The sequence below is a fragment of the Colletes latitarsis genome, unplaced genomic scaffold (genome assembly GCF_051014445.1).
Source record: "Colletes latitarsis isolate SP2378_abdomen unplaced genomic scaffold, iyColLati1 scaffold0018, whole genome shotgun sequence".
Taxonomy (NCBI): domain Eukaryota; kingdom Metazoa; phylum Arthropoda; class Insecta; order Hymenoptera; family Colletidae; genus Colletes; species Colletes latitarsis.
In genome coordinates, this window is record NW_027488369.1 from 1,053,736 (window position 1) to 1,060,443 (window position 6,708).

Here is a 6,708-nt window from a genome sequence, read left to right on the forward strand (position 1 = left end):
AGGGCAAATCCCAGACCTATCCCAGACCTAACTTGCGTTGTCCTCTAAGATATTGATGGAAACCAGGTTTAATTGACTGTTTCTGTGTTGTACTTCATTACTACGTGATGCAATCCAGAAAAAGCCCAGCATCTAGCCACCAAGTATGAGAATTATGCGAAAGAATGAGCCTGATGAGAGCAAATCCCAGACCTAACCTAGACCTAACATGTATTATTCTCAAAAATATTGATCGAAAGCAGGTTTAATTGACTGTTTCAGTGTGGTCCCACATTACTACGTGATCCAAACCAGAAAAAACCCGGGATCCGTACAACAAGTATGTGAAGAATGCGAAAGTATGAGTCTGATGAGTGAAAATCCCCGACCTAACCTAGACCTAACATGCGTTATCCTCTAAAATATTGATCCAAACCAGGTTTAATGGACTGTTTCAGTGTGGTACCACACTACTACGTGATCCAAACCAGAAAAAACCCAGGATCTGTTCAACAAGTATGTGAAAAACGCAAAAGTATGAGTCTGATGAGTGAAAATCCCAGGGCTAACCTAGACCTAACATGCGTTATCCTCTAAAATATTGATCGAAACCAGGTTTAATCGACTGTATCAGTGTGGTACCACATTACTACGTGATCCAAACCAGAAAAAAACCAGGATCCGTTCAACAAGTATGTGAAGAATGCGAAAGTATGAGTCTGATGAGTGAAAATCCCCGACCTAACCTAGACCTAACATGCGTTATCCTCTAAAATATTGATCCAAACCAGGTTTAATGGACTGTTTCAGTGTGGTACCACATTACTACGTGATCCAAACCAGAAAAAACCCGGGATCCGTACAACAAGTATGTGAAGAATGCGAAAGTATGAGTCTGATGAGTGAAAATCCCCGACCTAACCTAGACCTAACATGCGTTATCCTCTAAAATATTGATCCAAACCAGGTTTAATGGACTGTTTCAGTGTGGTACCACACTACTACGTGATCCAAACCAGAAAAAACCCAGGATCTGTTCAACATGTATGTGAAAAACGCGAAAGTATGAGCCTGATGGGAGCAAATCCCAAACCTATCCCAGACATAACTTGCGTTGTCCTCGAAGATATTGATGGAAACCAGGTTTAATTGACTGTTTCAGTGTTGTACTTCATTACTACGTGATGCAATCCAGAAAAAGTCCAGGATCTAGCCATCAAGTATGAGAAATATGCGAAAGAATGAGCCTGATGAGAGCAAATCCCAGACCTAATCTAGACCTAACATGTGTTATTCTCAAAAATATTGATCGAAAGCAGGTTTAATTGACTGTTTCAGTGTGGTCCCACATTACTACGTGTTCCAAACCAGAAAAAACCCGGGATCCGTACAACAAGTATGTGAAGAATGCGAAAGTATGAGTCTGATGTGTGATAATCCCCGACCTAACCTAGACCTAACATGCGTTATCCTCTAAAATATTGATCCAAACCAGGTTTAATGGACTGTTTCAGTGTGGTACCATACTACTACGTGATCCAAACCAGAAAAAACCCAGGATCTGTTCAACATGTATGTGAAAAACGCGAAAGTATGAGCCTGATGAGGGCAAATCCCAGACCTATCCCAGACCTAACTTGCGTTGTCCTCTAAGATATTGATGGAAACCAGGTTTAATTGACTGTTTCTGTGTTGTACTTCATTACTACGTGATGCAATCCAGAAAAAGCCCAGCATCTAGCCATCAAGTATGAGAAATATGCGAAAGAATGAGCCTGATGAGAGCAAATCCCAGACCTAACCTAGACCTAACATGTATTATTCTCAAAAATATTCATCGAAACCAGGTTTAATTGACTGTTTCAGTGTGGTCCCACATTACTACGTGATCCAAACCAGAAAAAACCCACGATCCGTACAACAAGTATGTGAAGAATGCGAAAGTATGAGCCTGATGAGTGAAAATCCCAGACCTAACCTAGACCTAACATGCGTTATCCTCTAAAATATTGATCCAAACCAGGTTTAATGGACTGTTTCAGTGTGGTACCACACTACTACGTGATCCAAACCAGAAAAAACCCAGGATCTGTTCAACAAGTATGTGAAAAACGCAAAAGTATGAGTCTGGTGAGTGATAATCCCAGCGCTAACCTAGACCTAAATGCGTTATCCTCTAAAATATTGATCGAAACCAGGTTTAATCGACTGTTTCAGTGTGGTACCACATTACTACGTGATCCAAACCAGAAAAAAACCAGGATCCGTTCAACAAGTATGTGAAGAATGCGAAAGTATGAGTCTGATGAGTGAAAATCCCCGACCTAACCTAGACCTAACATGCGTTGTCCTCTAAAATATTGATCCAAACCAGGTTTAATGGACTGTTTCAGTGTGGTACCACACTACTACGTGATCCAAACCAGAAAAAACCCAGGATCTGTTCAACATGTATGTGAAAAACGCGAAAGTATGAGCCTGATGGGGGCAAATCCCAAACCTATCCCAGACCTAACTTGCGTTGTCCTCGAAGATATTGATGGAAACCAGGTTCAATTGACTGTTTCTGTGTTGTACTTCATTACTACGTGATGCAATCCAGAAAAAGCCCAGCATCTAGCCATCAAGTATGAGAAATATGCGAAAGAATGAGCCTGATGAGAGCAAATCCAAGACCTAACCTAGACCTAACATGTATTATTCTCAAAAATATTGATCGAAACCAGGTTTAATTGACTGTTTCAGTGTGGTCCCACATTACTACGTGATCCAAACCAGAAAAAACCCGGGATCCGTACAACAAGTATGTGAAGAATGCGAAAGTATGAGTCTGATGAGTGAAAATCCCCGACCTAAGCTAGACCTAACATGCGTTATCCTCTAAAATATTGATCCAAACCAGGTTTAATGGACTGTTTCAGTGTGGTACCACACTACTACGTGATCCAAACCAGAAAAAACCCAGGATCTGTTCAACATGTATGTGAAAAACGCGAAAGTATGAGCCTGATGAGGGCAAATCCCAGACCTATCCCAGACCTAACTTGCGTTGTCCTCTAAGATATTGATGGAAACCAGGTTCAATTGACTGTTTCTGTGTTGTACTTCATTACTACGTGATGCAATCCAGAAAAAGCCCAGCATCTAGCCATCAAGTATGAGAAATATGCGAAAGAATGAGCCTGATGAGAGCAAATCCCAGACCTAACCTAGACCTAACATGTATTATTCTCAAAAATATTGATCGAAACCAGGTTTAATTGACTGTTTCAGTGTGGTCCCACATTACTACGTGATCCAAACCAGAAAAAACCCAGGATCCGTACAACAAGTATGTGAAGAATGCGAAAGTATGAGTCTGATGAGTGAAAATCCCAGACCTAACCTAGACCTAACATGCGTTATCCTCTAAAATATTGATCCAAACCAGGTTTAATGAACTGCTTCAGTGTGGTACCACACTACTACGTGATCCAAACCAGAATAAACCCAGGATCTGTTCAACAAGTATGTGAAAAACGCGAAAGTATGAACCTGATGAGGGCAAATCCCAGACCTATCCCAGACCTAACTTGCGTTGTCCTCTAAGATATTGATGGAAACCAGGTTTAATTGACTGTTTCTGTGTTGTACTTCATTACTACGTGATGCAATCCAGAAAAAGCCCAGCATCTAGCCATCAAGTATGAGAAATATGCGAAAGAATGAGCCTGATGAGAGCAAATCCCAGACCTAACCTAGACCTAACATGTATTATTCTCAAAAATATTGATCGAAACCTGGTTTAATTGACTGTTTCAGTGTGGTCCCACATTACTACGTGATCCAAACCAGAAAAAACCCAGGATCCGTATAACAAGTATGCGAAGAATGCGAAAGTATGAGCCTGATGAGTGAAAATCCCAGACCTAACCAAGACCTAACATGCGTTATCCTCAAAAATATTGATCGAAACCTGGTATAATCGACTGTTTCAGTGTGGTACCACATTACTATGTGATCCAAACCAGAAAATAACCCAGGATCTGTTCAACGAGTATGTGAAGTGTGCGAAAGTATGAGTCTGATGAGTGAAATTCCCGGACCTAACCTAGACCTAACATGCGTTATCCTCTAAAATATTGATCCAAACCAGGTTTAATGGACTGTTTTAGTGTGGTACCACACTACTACGTGATCCAAACCAGAAAAAACCCAGGACCTGTTCAAAAAGTATGTGAAAAACGCGAAAGTATGAGCCTGATGAGGGCAAATCCAAGACCTATCCCAGACCTAACTTGCGTTGTCCTCTAAGAGTTTGATGGAAACCAGGTTTAATTGACTGTTTCAGTGTGGTACCACATTACTACGTGATCTAATCCAGAAATAGCCCAGGATCTAGCCATGAAGTATGAGAAATATGCGGAAGTATGAGCCTGACGAGGGCAAATCCTAGACCTAACCCAGACCTAACATGCGTTATCCTCTAAAATATTTATCAAGACCAGGTTTAATTGATTGTTTCAGTGTAGTTCCACAATACTACGTGATCGAAACCAGAAAAAACCCAGGATCTGATCAGACGAGTATGTGAAGTGTGCGAAAGTATGAGTCTGATGAGGGCAAATCCCCGACCTATCCCAGACCTAACATGCGTTATCCTCTAAAATATTTATCAAGACCAGGTTTAATTGATTGTTTCAGTGTGGTCCCACATTACTACGTGATCCAAACCAGAAAAAACCCATGATCCGTTCAACAAGTATGTGAAGAATGCGAAAGTATGAGTCTGATCAGTGAAAATCCCAGACCTAACCAAGACCTAACATGCGTTATCCTCAAAAATATTGATCGAAACCTGGTTTAATCGACTGTTTCAGTGTGGTACCACATTACTATGTGATCCAAACCAGAAAATAACCCAGGATCTGTTCAACGAGTATGTGAAGTGTGCGAAAGTATGAGTCTGATGAGGGCAAATCCCAGACCTATCCCAGACCTAACATGCGTTATCCTCTAAAATATTTATGAAGACCAGGTTTAATTGATTGTTTCAGTGTGGTCCCACACTACTACGTGATCCAAACCAGAAATAACCCAGGATCTGTTCAACAAGTATGTGAAAAACGCGGAACGTTTGAGCCTGATGAGGGCAAATCCCAGACCTATCCCAGACCTAACTTGCGTTGTCCTCTAAGATATTGATGGAAACCAGGTTTAATTGACTGTTTCAGTGTTGTACTTCATTACTACGTGATGCAAACCAGAAAAAGCCCAGCATCTAGCCATCAAGTATGAGAAATATGCGAAAGAATGAGCCTGATGAGAGCAAGTCCCAGACCTAACCTAGACCTAACATGAATTATTCTCTAAAATATTGATCAAAACCAGGTTTAAGTGACTGTTTCAGTGTGGTACCACACTACTACGTGATCCAAACCAGAAAAAACCCCGGATCTGTTCAAAAAGTATGTGAAAAACGCGAAAGTATGAGTCTGATGAGATCAAATCCCAGACCTATCCCAGACTTAACTTGCGTTATCCTCTAAAATATTGATCGAAACCAGGTTTAATCGACTGTTTCAGCGTGGTACCACATTACTATGTGATACAATCCAGAAACAGCCCAGGATCTAGCCATGAAGTATGAGAAATATGCGAAAGTATGAGTCTGATAAGTGAAAATCCCCGGCCTAACCTAGACCTAACATGCGTTATCCTCAAAAATATTGATCCAAACCAGGTTTAATGGACTGTTTCAGTGTGGTACCACCTTACTACGTGATCCAAAGCAGAAAAAACCCTCGATCAGGTCAACATGTATGTTAAAACTGCGAAAGTATGACCCTGATGAGAGCAAATCCCAGGCCTAACCTAGACCTGACATGCGTTGTCCTGTAAAATATTGATGGAAACCAGGTTTCATTGACTGTTTCAGTGTTGTACTTCATTACTACGTGTTCCATGCCAGAAAATACCCAGGATCTGTTCAACATGTATGAGAAATATGCGAAAGAATGAGCCTGATGAGGGCAAATACTAGACCTAACCCAGACCTAACATGCATTATACTCTAAAACATTGATCGCAACCAGGTTTAATGGACTGTTTCAGTGTGGCACCACACTACTACGTGATCCAAACCAGAAAAAACCCAGGATCTGTTCAACAAGTATGTGAAAAACGCGAAAGTATGAGCCTTATGAGCGCAAATCCTAGACCTAACCCAGACCTAACATGCGTTATCCTCTGAAATATTTATCAAGACCAAGTTTAATTGAATGTTTCAGTGTGGTACTACATTACTACGTGATGCAATCCAGAAAAAGCCCAGGATCTAGCCATGAAGTATGAGAAATATGCGAAAGTATGAGCCTGATGAGGGCAAATCCTAGACCTAACCCAGACCTAACATGCGTTGTCCTCTAAGATATTGATGGAGACCAGGTTCAATTGACTGTTTCATTGTTGTACTTCATTACTACGTGATACAATCCAGAAACAGCCCAGGATCTAGCCATGAAGTATGAGAAATATGCGAAAGTATGAGCCTGATGAGTGCAAATCCTAGACCTAACCCAGACCTAACATGCGTTATCCTCTTAAATATTTATCAAGACCAGGTTTAATTGAATGTTTCAGTGTGGTACTACATTACTACGTGATGCAATCCAGAAAAAGCCCAGGATCTAGCCATCAAGTTTGAGAAATATGCGAAAGAATGAGCCTGATGAGGGCAAATACTAGACC